The following is a 12,820-nucleotide window of genomic DNA, read 5'->3' on the forward strand; positions in this document are numbered from 1 at the left end:
TTGGACTGGACAGTTATAAAAAGACATTCCAATGACTCTTGGCCATTCTATACAGTAGTGGAGACAAGCCAGTTAGGCAGGACTTCATTTGCAGCCATTAGAAATGTCTACAAACAGGTTAGAACGTACTTGGTGCACCTTTTTATAAATGAAGTGAAAAACCTGGTTGTTAATAGAGTTCCCCGGTATCAGGAAATCTGGGGGCAGTTGACAATTTGGGCTGGGCACGCTTCATGGCGAGAGGATGTTGCAACACATCCACCGAGTTCCTGGCGGACCCCTTCAAGCTGCGAGCTCTGGCATGGTTAGGTGAACTTCACTTGAACATCTGTTCATATGGAATAGGACAGATAGGTAAAAGGAGACCTCCCTGACACCCTGAGGACGGCTCACAGAGAAGTCTTTTCTTTGTCTTCTCTGCATTATTATTGTTAATGTAATAAGGGCATTCCCCTGGGGCCATGTTTTGTTTCTTTGAACCCAACTGGGTGTTGGTGGAATCTTTGGAAAGGGCTGGAATAAGCCTCGAGGCAGTCTACTTGACCCCTCTGCTAGCTTCTGTCATCCTCCTCAGTCTCCTCTCCTGCCCCTTATCTGAGGCCAGTAGATGGTTTGCTTTCTAAGGAGACCCTTTATTGGGTTTTTTTTTTTACTTCTTTTCTAGAATGATCTCACAGAGCATGCACTTTCTTCTCTTCCATCCCCTGCATGTCTAACACATTTGCATGGAATCAGGGACTCTCTGAGCTGAAATGAGCAGTGGAGTGGTCCCACCCCCGTGACCATAGGTGAGGAGCCGTGAGCTCCCAAAAGGGGCAGTGCTGACCCAGACCTCACAGAGAGAGGGGGGCCAAGCAGAGCACAAGTCCTGAGGTCTCGTTTCTTCCTCCCAAGGCATTTCAATGCCCTCCGTTGCCTTGATGTCTGAGCAGCTGACAACTTGGAAGCATTCTGTTTAGGAAGGCTGTGTTCTTACTCATCAGCCATATTTTGGTAAGGCACTTTGATATCCAAGGGGCTGTGAAAAATGCCCTAGGTTTTGAAGATATGATCCATGGCCTCCAGGTATCGGTATGCTGTTACAGTCATTCAGGAGATGGCAGGAGAGCAGATGATTCACTTCCAAATGAACCAGACAGATGATAAGACTTACATGAGCTCTGAGAAAAGGCAGACTCATGGCCGTTAGGAGCAATCAGGAAAAGTTTTCGGGCAGAGAAGGTATAGAAACAGGTTTCCAGCATTTGTAGGGTCTGGAGTGGTAGAAAAGAGCTCAAGGCAGGAGCAGAGAGGTGGAGGTGGGCAGGTGTGGGGAGGGCATAAGAAAGAGGTGGGGCAGATGCTTGAGGCTTCACGCGGTAGATGCTCCCGCTTGATCATGAGCTTACGCACCTCCCACAATCAGACTTAGAAAGAATGAAAGAATTCAGGGGAAACAGATTCGAGCCCTGACGTGGCAGCTTCCTAGCTATGCAAGTCTCTTAATGTCCTTGGGCCTCCATTTCCACATCTGTCCAAAGGGAATAATAATAATAATGATATCTGACCGCCAGGATCACACAGTTGCCTCGAGGGTCACACAAAATAACGTAGCAGAAAGAGTTCTGGGAAGAGTTGACCAGCACGCAGATGAAAGAAGGCATTGTTGTTTTTTTCTGTAACTTTGTTCATCCTTTTCCAGTAATCATGTAAGAGAAACTGCTTGGAATTTTATAATCAGAATATCAGAGTTTATTTAACGTGACTAACATTCATTAAAGCAATAACAGCAGTCAAGCCTGGTGGAATGGAGAAATGAGGCGTGTTGGAGACTGACCAGGGTTTGAGTCTTGGTTCCTTGTCTGCCTTGGCCCATCTTGCAATGACAGTGACTTGGGTTGTAAACGGTCACCGTTGGGTGTGGCACATCGTGAGATTTGAATGGAGCCATGGTGAGTGAAGAACCTGGGCCAGTGCCTGGCACACAGCAGGTGCTGGGAGGCTCCCGTCCCTGCCCCCAGGCACACAGGGCTCCTCTTCTACCAGCTCTGTCTTACGGAGACTGCAGGCTCATAAAGAAGGTCTGGCTGAAATTGCAGTGCACACACTGAGGGCATTTGTTCAGATTACTTCCATTCTTAAAATACTTTTTTTTTTTTAAGGACTGACCACAGAATTGGTTTTTTAAATGAAGATCACATAACTTCTATCAAACTCATTGAGGACACACACTAGTTTACTTTGAAAACACCCCAGATGTCTGTGTTAGAGGATACAGCTCTGCAACAGGGGACGATCCCCTCAGTGTTGAGGGGGGTCACAGTGGGTGGGTCACTGATTCAGTCAAAGCTCCTAGATTTTTCGACCATGTCCAGCCCATGTGTGTGCTTGAGTGTAGATACGCAAACACCCCATCCAGACCCCCTGGTCCACGTGGTCTGGTGTCCTCTGATTCACTCATGCTTTTCTTCTGAACAAAGCCCACCTTGACTCAAAGGTTCTGTCTGTGACCCGTGAATACCTGCGACTTTGGTCTTTGAGAGTAGACTAGAGGGGTGATGGGGAGCAGGAGAAGAATTGCTTGTGGCCCCTGAAGATGTGATTAATAAGATGCTCAAGCAATCCAGAAAATAAATAAGAACACAAGCTTCAGAGAGAGAGAGGATGTGAATCAAACCACTTACTATTTCCGTGACCTTGAACTAGTCTTTTCCATGATCAGAGACTCAGTTTTCTCCTCTGTAAAACAAGGAATGAAAGTAATGTTGGGTGGTTTTAGAGGATGTCACAAAAGCATACCCGGTCAACCCTTTCAAACAGTACCTGGGACTTAATGACCGCTCAAAGTAACAATGGTTGTTCGGAGATTTTCTGTCTCTGGGAAACCTTCTGACCTCTGATATGCACATCCCCCAATTCCTAGCCCCTCTCAGATCCTGAGCTCCCTTGCTAGAACCTCCGGGCTGGACTGGGAGTTGGATGTGACCTAATCACTCCATACTACCAAGGGCTCTTGGATTTTGACAACTGTCGATTCCATTTTAAAAGATTTCCTTTACTCGCAAAGCCTGGCATGTACAAAATGCTAATGTATTCGTTTTCCCGAGAGTTAAGCAGCAGGTCACGTGGAGTGTATGCATTTCCACCAAAAAACGCAGGCCTGTTGGGGTCCCAGGATCCTACCAAGACTTCACCTCTGAACATCCTAGGGAGGGGGCTGGAAGCCAGGCTGGTGCCCCCAAGGCTCTCAGGACCCACTGGGCAAGGTAGGATGGAGCTGGTTTTCTACCTGCGCCTGGGGATCTGGCCACAGCACGGCCACCTGAGCGCTTACAGGTGAAGGTTGGACCCTTTCTCCGAGACACACCGGGGAGGCCCCCACCAGGCGGGAGCTGCTCCCCCTCTCACCCCTTTCCTCGACGTACGTTCCCACCCCCAGTGCCCTGGACAGACAAATGGAGCGCCTGGTGCCCTTTCGAGGGCCTCGGTGGGGGGCGGCTGGGCTTTCCCCACCCCGTGTTTGGCTCGGTCAGCCCTCTCATTTTCCTTCCTCCATCCACTGGTGACACTGACCACGCGTGACAGCCTCAGCGCTCAGTCAGACGCCCTTGCAGGTTAGGAAACGGAGCAGCCGGACTGTGAGGAAGGGCTGAACAGACACCGCTACCTTTTGCTTCCGTGAAACACGTTTCCCTCGATTGGTTTCAGCCCAGCTTGTACCTGCCTGCTTGCAGCTGGCCAGTTTCCCACCTCCCGAGAGGGAACCCCCTCCCCACCTCCACTCTCACCTTCTGCAGACACAGAAGCCACTGCGTGGACAGCAGCGTGTAGCTCACGGGTTTGTCTGTAGGCATCGAAGGGGCTCCTGTTTCTTCGTATTTATGGAGGGGTGTTTTCTTTTCTCCTTTCCTCTCTGCTTCTCTTTCTCCCTCTTTCCCAGAGTCTATGTTGTTTTGTGGGTCTGGTGATGATGGGTGGAAGGTGAGGGGATTTGTGTCCTCCATTTCAAGCTTCTGATGTTCGTTGATTCCAGCCTTTTTGGAGCTCAGCCAGCCAGCCACAGCTTTCAGACTTGAGCTTGGCTTCTCACTACGGACCTGTGTTGATGGCCACCGAGGGCAGTGGTGACTGTCACTCTACCAAAGCCTGGAGTGTCTCAGAATCTTCCAGAGTGGGGGGAAGGCAGACCTGAGTGAGTTTGCGTGTGGATTGGCAGAGCATGTGGAAGGAAGTGACTAGATCCTTCCAAGTAACTTCAAAGCCAGTACGGAATAAGTCACTTCTCTGACTTCAAATTCTGCCTCTGTAAAATGGGAGAACTGGGACAGACAAGCTCTGAGAACTGTTACCTACTCAGGCATTATAGTCCAGGCTTGAGGGGACTGGGGCTAGAGGGAAAAAAAAATAAATAAATGGAAGGGGAGAGGTGCTGACTATTGAAAAGTACAAGCACATTGACACTGGGGACATTCAGGGAAATGAGACACAGTCCCTACCTTCAAAGTATCTGCCAGTCCCCATATCTAATTGAGCACGACATGCAGAGAGCAGCAATGAAGGAACAATTATACTCTGTGACAAGTTGAAAAAACAAACCCTCCCACTGTCACCCAGGTCCCGGTGGAAGCCTCAGGAAAGAGCTCCACCTTGGGCAGTCTGCACCTCTGCTCGTTTCTTTTCCCGCAGGCCCCGAACGTGGCAGCCTCTTTCCAAAAATCAATTTGAATTTAATTCTACTTTCGACAGCCTGACATAGAGTGTCATACTTTCCAGCATTATTTCCCCATGTTTGAACCCTGACTTTCACATGACCCTTGGAGAGCTGTCTCTTTTTTTAATCCCTCAAGAGACCCAAGTTTGTGGAAGTTACTAACTAGGCTTGTGCAGGATCATCCAGAGATGGTATGCATCTCTGAGAGATGACACTAATCTCCTAGAATGACTGGGTAGTTCTTACTTTAGATGTGTCTATGATTTGCCTCAGGTTAGGTGATCTGTCTGTTGTGTTGTTGGAAGAGGGGGTTTGCTATGACCAATGTGTTCTCTTAGCAAAAAATCTCTGTTAGCCTTTGCCCTTCTTCATTTTATACTCCAAGGTCAAACTTGCCTGTTACTCCAGGTATCTCTTGACTTTCTACTTTTGCATTCCACTCCCCTATGATGGAAAGGACATCTTTTTTTGGTGTTGTTCTAGAAGGTCTTGTAGGTCTTCATAGAACCATTCAGCTTCAACTGATACAGGGAAAGATTAAGGGCAGGAGGAAAAGGGGGCAACGGAGGATGAGATGGTTGGATGGCCTCACTGACTCAATCAATGGACATGAGTTTGAGCAAACTCCAGGAGATGGTGAAGGACAGGGAAGCCTGGCCTGCTGCAGTCCAAGGGGTCACAAAGAGTCAGACATGATTGAGTGCCTGAACAGCAACAACAAGGTGATCTGTATGGGCCCAGACTAACACCCCGAAGCTGCCATGTTGACTCACATTGAAGACAATGTTGTAATTCTTGCTCAGATCTGCCCAGCTATAAATGTGTGGGGTCAATCTTCACATCACTTACATTTTAAATGGTTAAAAATTAGAGTGACACGACAGAGTCTAGTGAGATTGCCGCCTGTCCTCAGAATTCTGTGGCTGCTACAGCTTGCAACACAGAGGCGATTTGTCTTTATTTAACTGAACATCAACCACAGGGCTGTCGGCGAGCTGTGTATATCCTTCTCAGTGTGGTCAGTTGTACTATTTATCAATTGTGGTTTTGATCCTCTCGGAAGAACGTGAGGGGGTGGGGAGAGATAGCTGAGGGCCCTGGGACTGCGCGTTACTGTTGTGAGAGCAGCGATTCGACGTGCATTCGCCGTATCACCGTCCTCCTGCTTTTGAACACACCACCACAGTTCAGCTGTTGGTCTTCCTCACAGATCGGGGGCATCTTCAAGTTTCATGGCTTCCCTGAAAATCAGTAAAGTTGGAGTCCCTGGGGCTATCAAAGCAGAGATTGTAGAACCCCAGGAGAAGATGTTAGCAGAGTGATGGTTCGTTCATGTGTGTGGGGAGTGGTGGGGGGCAGGGGGGCATGTCTACTATGTGCAAGCACTGTGCGAGGTGCTGGGGTTACAATGAGTGTTTCACAAGATAGGTGTGATTCTGCCCTCGTGGAATTTCCTGCAGGTAAATAAGTAGCCAGTGGGAAAAGTACTGCTGTGGAGAAGTCCAAGGTGCTGAGGGAAGCGAGGGTGGGTACCTGACTCATCAGGGGTCAGAGTCGCTTCTAGGCTGTGTCTGGAAGGATGGAGCACATTAACCAAGTGAGTGGAGCTGAGCTTGCCAGGAACCAGGTGTTCTGATACTTTGCCTTCTGCTCCACAGTCTCTGGAAGCCTTTTTCAGAGTGAGAAATGAGGAAATTAGGAACTGAGTAGTTCCTGATAAATGGTATTCCTTTTAAATTGTTGTCCTTTATTTTGAGATTATTTTATCCCTTCCTTTAGAGTCCTACATCAGTACCCATTATTTTATGATATGAGGGACAGCTTGTATGGGATTTTTACCTTTTGAATACTGTATTTATTTGTCAGAATGAGACATTGCTACTTTCACATCAGTTTTTAAGATGATCCAAAGATCTGAGAACCTGTCCATTGATCCTCCCTGCCTCTCTGAATCAGCACCTTCCTCTCCTGCTGTCCATATCCTCAGGATTCTCAACTCCACCCACCTCCTGGTTTCGTTAGGATCCTATTCTGCAGAGAACTGCAGGTCCGTGATTTTCCTGGGGGTGGACCTTGACCTTCCATGTGACATGACAGCCCCAGAAAAACAGAACCAGTGGACCTAGAGTTTAGGGCAGCAGTGGAGGACGGGAGTGGGTGGCTGATCTATAGAATCTGAGAATCGTAAAAGAGCAACACTCCAGTAGGCCTCGTCAGAACCCAGACCCAGCATTTCACCTCCTCGGACTCCTGACCCCACCAGACATCAAATGACCCTTGTGCGTGAATACCTCTCCTTCTTAGGCGTGCTCACACCCACTCCATTCTCTGCCAGCTACTGTGGATGCCTTTACTTTCATCCCTCTTCCAGTCCATCTTCCACATTTCTCCAGAGGGCTCTTTGGAAAACGTGAACCAGATTGTTTTGTTCTCTTCCATAAAAGTCTGCAAAGATCTGCTTAAAGCTTGCAGAACATTGCCCATCCTCCAGAGCCTGGTGTGCAAGGCCCTTCCTGATGTGGCCATTGCTGACCCCGCCAGCCGTGGTCCCAGCTCTGAAACCAGAGGACTTGTCGTGTCCTCTTCCTGTTGTGTGTTTCCAGGCCCCTTTGGCTCTGTCTCCCACACTTGGTCCAAGGTGTCCTCTTTCTGAGAAAACCACAGTGATATCTGCCCCCTGCCTTCACCTGGGCAAATGCCATCCTTCTGTGCTTCTGTCACATTCAGCACTCGTTCTGTCGTAACACGTATCGGAGGCAAAGAGACTAATGTTAGAGTGTGTGGGATCCGCGAGACTAGAGATTGTATTGTGTGACTTACATCCTGTGAGTGCAAAGGAGGAACTTGAGAAAGTGGTGTCACCCCCACTGAACCCTGGTTTCTTCCCCTGCGAGTACGGGAATCAGTTCAGTTCAGTCACTTAGTCGTGACCGACTCTTTGCACTCATACTGAACACATAAGGTTTTTGTAAAGCTTCAAAGAGACAATTTAAAAAAGGACTTAAGCAGTGCCAGTGTGTATAATAGTAAACTCCCCCAAATGGTAGGTTTTATTAGTATTATCACATCGTGTTGCGATCATCCGATAATTTGTCCTGCTTTGTTCGTAAAACTGCTAGCTCTTTGATAGAGAAAAGTGTTTCTCATTCATGTTTTATGCCCAGCTTCTAGCTTAAAGTATAGTATATGATGTAGTCTCAGTAAGTATTGGAGAATGAAAGAGAAAAAAAAATGAATCATAAGCAAGGAGAAAGAAAATTAAGAAGGAAAGAATGAAAGCAGCCAGACAGGAAAGAAGGGAGGGAGCCTAAAGGATAGATAATGAAAGAATGACTCATTCAATAAAACAATTAAAAAATGATCAATTTTCAATTGATCTTTGATTGCTAGTGTTGCATTTTTCTTAGATTGCATGCCAAGCTTCCATGTAAGAGTTATTATCTTTGAAACCAATCATTCAGGATTCTGAGAATTTAAATCAACTCTTCAAGTGTTTTTTCTTTACCTCTTCTTACACACAAGAGGGGCAGATTTGGGTATTTCTGACAATGAAACTGAGCAGGAGAATAAAGTCCAGATCATTAGGCCCCTTGGGATAAAAGTACAACATCCAGGTTTTAGAACTGGTCACAGTTTAGAGAAAGCTTGTTATTTGGAACAAGGATATGGATGCAGTAAACATTCTGAGGTTTATCTTGTTTTAATGACTTGCGTTGAGTGGCTTTGATCTTTATATTTGATAATCACTTTCAAATGGTCTGGTGTGTTCTGAGAGTGGAGGAGCGCCTCACAGACTTGAGATCTTCCATGGGAATGACAGGCTGCAATCAGAATTTGGAAATGGGCAATGTTACAGGACTTCTTCTGTGAGTTGTAGAAATGGGGCAGCTGCCTATGAGGAAGATAAACACATCGGTCTGTGATGGAACCAGGGTACACTGATGGAAAGGAGACACGATGAACACTGGGATCTAAGACCAGTTTACTCTAGTTCCATAGTGATGGTGGTGGTGTAATCGTTAAGTTGTGTCCAGTTCTTGAGATCCCATGGACTGTAACCTGTCATGCTCCTCTGTTATTGGGATTTCCCAGGCAAGAATACTGGAGTGGGTTCCTTCTCCAGGGGATCTTCCTGACCCAGGGATTGAACCCGTGGCTCCTGCCTTGTAGGCAGTCTCTTGCATGGCAGGCAGATGCTTTAACACTGAGCTACCAGGGAAGCCCCTAGCTCCATGAGCGAGTTAAGTAAAATTGTGCATCTTAGGGCCTTTTCATGAGTTGAGCAGTTTTTTAGGGACTTTCTTGTGTATTACCCCTTTGGATTTTTATATTCCCATTTGTAAGTTGAATTTTAAAATCCCCATTTTACAGATAGGGAAATTGAGGTTCAGAGAGATTGAGTCCCTTCTCCAAGGTCACAGGGTCTCTTGCTAGATAGAAGAGGGAGGATTTGAACCCTATTCTATCTCTGTCTTAAAATATGGCTTTTTTTTTTTTCCAAAAGAAAAGTAAGGCCAGGGATGACAGTAATTAGGTAGGTCTTGGTGTATAATACCAGAAGAAAACAGTGAATACAAAAATGTATCACAGACTTTGACATACATACGCCCCACTGTCATATCATTGCATGAAGAATAGACTTAAGTCCAGAACATTTCTATCTAGAAATCCATCCGAGAACATTTAGTCATGTAGTTCACAGAGTTTTACTGTGTAAGACTGTTCTCTGCATGGCCTACAAGGAGAATAAGGATCTAAGGTATTCTATTTAAATGTTGTTCAGTCGCTAAGTTGTGTCCAATTCTTTGCGACCCCGTGGACTACAGGATGCCAGTCTTCCCTGTCCTTCACTAGCTCCCAGAGTTTGCTCAAGTTTGTGTCCATTGAGTGGGTAAACATTATGCTGTCATATTTAAAGAAATTTCACTTTTAAAAAAAAGATGAGTTTTTCTGTAGCACTTTGCTGTGCTTTCCCTTAATTTGAAAGAGCCACTAGCCCGTTCTCAGCCAGGAGCAGCTCAGACAAACTCTCTTCAAATGGGCAGTATTTACAGATGGGCAGTACCATTCCCATTACCTGCCTGTGCCCATCAAGGGCCCAGGGAGCAGGACTTTGGCTTGGCAGTCCTCAAAGATCTCAGCCATCACTTCTGCAGTGGGGAGTCCATTTGCTTTGAGTGGTAATAGAGACACAGTCTTGACCTGAGCTCACTGTCCTTGCCTCTCACCATCTTGAAAATAGGGAAGCTAGTGCCTTATGGTCTAGAGTTGGAAAAACTTGATGCTTTCATGACTCCATTGGAGGGACTGTTGTTGTTGTTCTGCATTTTGAACGCAGTTCCCTTATGCTTCTCGTTCAATAAAACAGGCCCTGACAGTCCTCTCATTGAGATTATTACCGAGTTGTACCATCTCAGGCCAGTGCATTTAGGAAATATGTTGTTGGCACTCACCAGCGAGTGAGATGCATAAAGAAAATATTCTAATGACAGTTGAGTTGAGAGAGCTTTGATCTCCCTCCAGGACTGCTCTCATGGCTTTGAAATGTAGTTCTGGCAGAAGGGTAAAAGCCATGAGAACGCCTTGGCCCGGCCCAGCCTGAAACTGACATTCCAGGGGACCCACAGCCCTCACAGGAGGAGCCAGGTACAAGGGCTGCGCAGGAAGAAAAGAGACACCAAGACACCTCTCTTGACAGGCAGTCAGGAGAGGATCTGAGTGAGAAGGGACTTTCCAACTTAGCCCAGCATTTCCCAAGCTCTGTTGGTTGTGCTGATATTTGATTTTTGGCAAGGGCAGCGGTGGGGCGGGGGGAAAAGGATTATGGTCAAATGTGTTTGGGAATACTTCATACGCTGTCTGTCTTACTCCCATTTTGTATATTAAAGGCTCTGAAAATTCTTGCAATTAAAAAATATATGTATTGAACCTTGTTTAACAGAGCATGTCCTAAAGCCATCTGACTTGGAAACTCTTTTTTCCTTTAAATATGCCGCTGCTTCTTGTGGATTTAGCCTTCCGTAGACCTCGGTTTGGGAAATGCTGGTAGCTCACAAGCTCACTGAATAGATGGGGACTCAGAGCTGCAGCCTAGGCAGCTGAGCATAGTGGGAGTGGGCCAGAAATCCAGGCAATGAGGTTCTACACAGGGGTGTCCAGCTGAAATGGAGGGTGGATGCTACTACAATCCTCCCCATGCTTAGATCCCCACACTGTGCCCCCTTGCAAGGAACTATGCCCCACCAGCCTCGAAGGGAGAGGTGACTTTATTTGTTGGTACAAAAGTGCTTTCATACATAGGCTAGTGCCTCGAGGCCTTCTACTCCTTACTTGATACTTTGGGCAAGTCCTTCACTTGCCTGACTCCTGGACTTCCTCATCCTGTGTTGAAGTTACACAGTTTATGAGTGTGTGTGTGTGTGTGTGTGTGTGTGTGTGCGCGCGCGCGCTCAGTCACTTAGTTGTGTCTGACTCTTTGCGACCCCATGGACTGCAGCCCACCAGGCTCCTCTGTTCATGGAATTCTCCAGGCAAGAATACTGGAGTGGGTAGCCATTTCCTCCTCCAAGAGATCTTCCCGACCCAGGGATGGAACCTGCGTCTTTTGCATTTCTTGGGTTGGCAGGCAGATTCTTTACTACTGCACCATCTGGGAAGCTTACAAGAGAGGTGCTCAAAAGTGGCCAACCAGAGAGAGCTCTATATCTTGAAGGAAAGTTGTTCGCGATACGGAGAGAATAAAGACACGGCTTAGAAGTTTGACGCTTATTGCAGACTGGTGGAAAGTGCAGCGACGTTAATCCTGAGCAGGATAATAGAAACTAGAATCAAAATCAGGAGCCTCTGAGGAGGGTGAAATCATTTTCAGCTAGAGGTTGATACTGTTGACTTTGCTGTTGCTAATAATTGTCCTTGTAATTAATATAATAATAATGACGCAATACAAATAGCCTCGGCTAATCAATGAGTGCTTTTGAATGTGCCAGGCACATGGGAGGAACGTTTTCTTCTGCCTCTAGTCCTGCTGACAGCCCTGAAGGGTGGACATCATCACCCCATCTTACAGGGGAGAGTGGTCAGGAGTGGACACGTGGCGTGTCGTACATGTGAACTGAGCTTAGCAGGAAGGGTAAGAACTTAAAAGGCCGAGAATCAGAAAGAGAGCCTGTAAGGCAGAAAAGAGAGACTGATGGACGTGCTTCAGGAACGGGCATCACTGGTCAAACCCAGAGGTTCTTAGGAGGAGGAAACCGTAAGAACGTCACTGGGAGGTTGTGGGGGAGGAGACGACTGGGTGGGAGGCATGAGACACTGCAGGCTGAGACCAGAGAGTGACAGGAGGTGGTTTTTCCCACTAGGAGAAAGTAAGAGAAATCACAGGAGACCAGAAAAGGCAGGGTGGTGGGAGGAGGTCTGTGCCAGGATGGTGCTGAGCTGGCTCGGTCCATCCCTCTGGTAGCCCCAGGAGCTAGCTGAGACTCAGAGAAGCGAAGCGAAATGCCCGTGGATCCGGATCCAGGTCTACTGTCCAGCCAAGTAGAACCTGCACATAAATTAATAAACACAGAGTTTTGGATTTAGATGAATTGGGAGGAGATAATTTCTTTTTTTAAAGAAATTTGGCCAATTTAGAGCGCATATAGGGGACCAGCCTCCCCATGGTAACGAAACGGAGAGCAAGTGGCCCTCAGCAAACCCTTTTCCTCCTCTTAGCATCCATCTCCCTCAACTCTGATTGGCCCTTCTCAGTGTGACCTCCTGAGCTCTCTCTTCCATCCATCTACAATGGGAATAAACAAACCTTTTCTTAAAAATTGACTGTTTGGGGCAGTGCATGGTCTTTGTTGCTGTGTGCGGGCTTTCTCTAGTTGCGGCAAGTAGGGGCTACCCTTGGTTGGGGGGGCTTCTCATAACAATGGCTTCTCTAGCTGCAGGGCACAGGCTCCAGGTGTGTGGGCTTCAGTAGTTGCAGCTCGTGGGCCCTGGTGTGCAGGCTCAATGGTTGTGGCACGTGGGCTTAGTTGCTCCAAGGCATATGGAATCTTCCCGGACCAGGGATCAAACCCGTGTCCCTGGCTCTAACAGGTGGACTCTTACCCACTGTGCCACCAGGGAAGTCCAACAGACCTT

At 47.3% G+C, this 12,820-nt stretch overlaps 1 protein-coding gene across 1 annotated transcript in view; it reads left to right on the forward strand.

Moving 5' to 3' along the window:
• Positions 1-12,820, forward strand: part of PAPPA (pappalysin 1) — a 271,571-nt gene that overhangs the window by 40,578 nt on the left and 218,173 nt on the right. The window lies entirely within an intron of this gene.

This window comes from Moschus berezovskii, chromosome 7, assembly GCF_049115385.1.
Source record: "Moschus berezovskii isolate FMDL1 chromosome 7, NW_MosBer_1.0, whole genome shotgun sequence".
Taxonomy (NCBI): Eukaryota; Metazoa; Chordata; class Mammalia; order Artiodactyla; family Moschidae; genus Moschus; species Moschus berezovskii.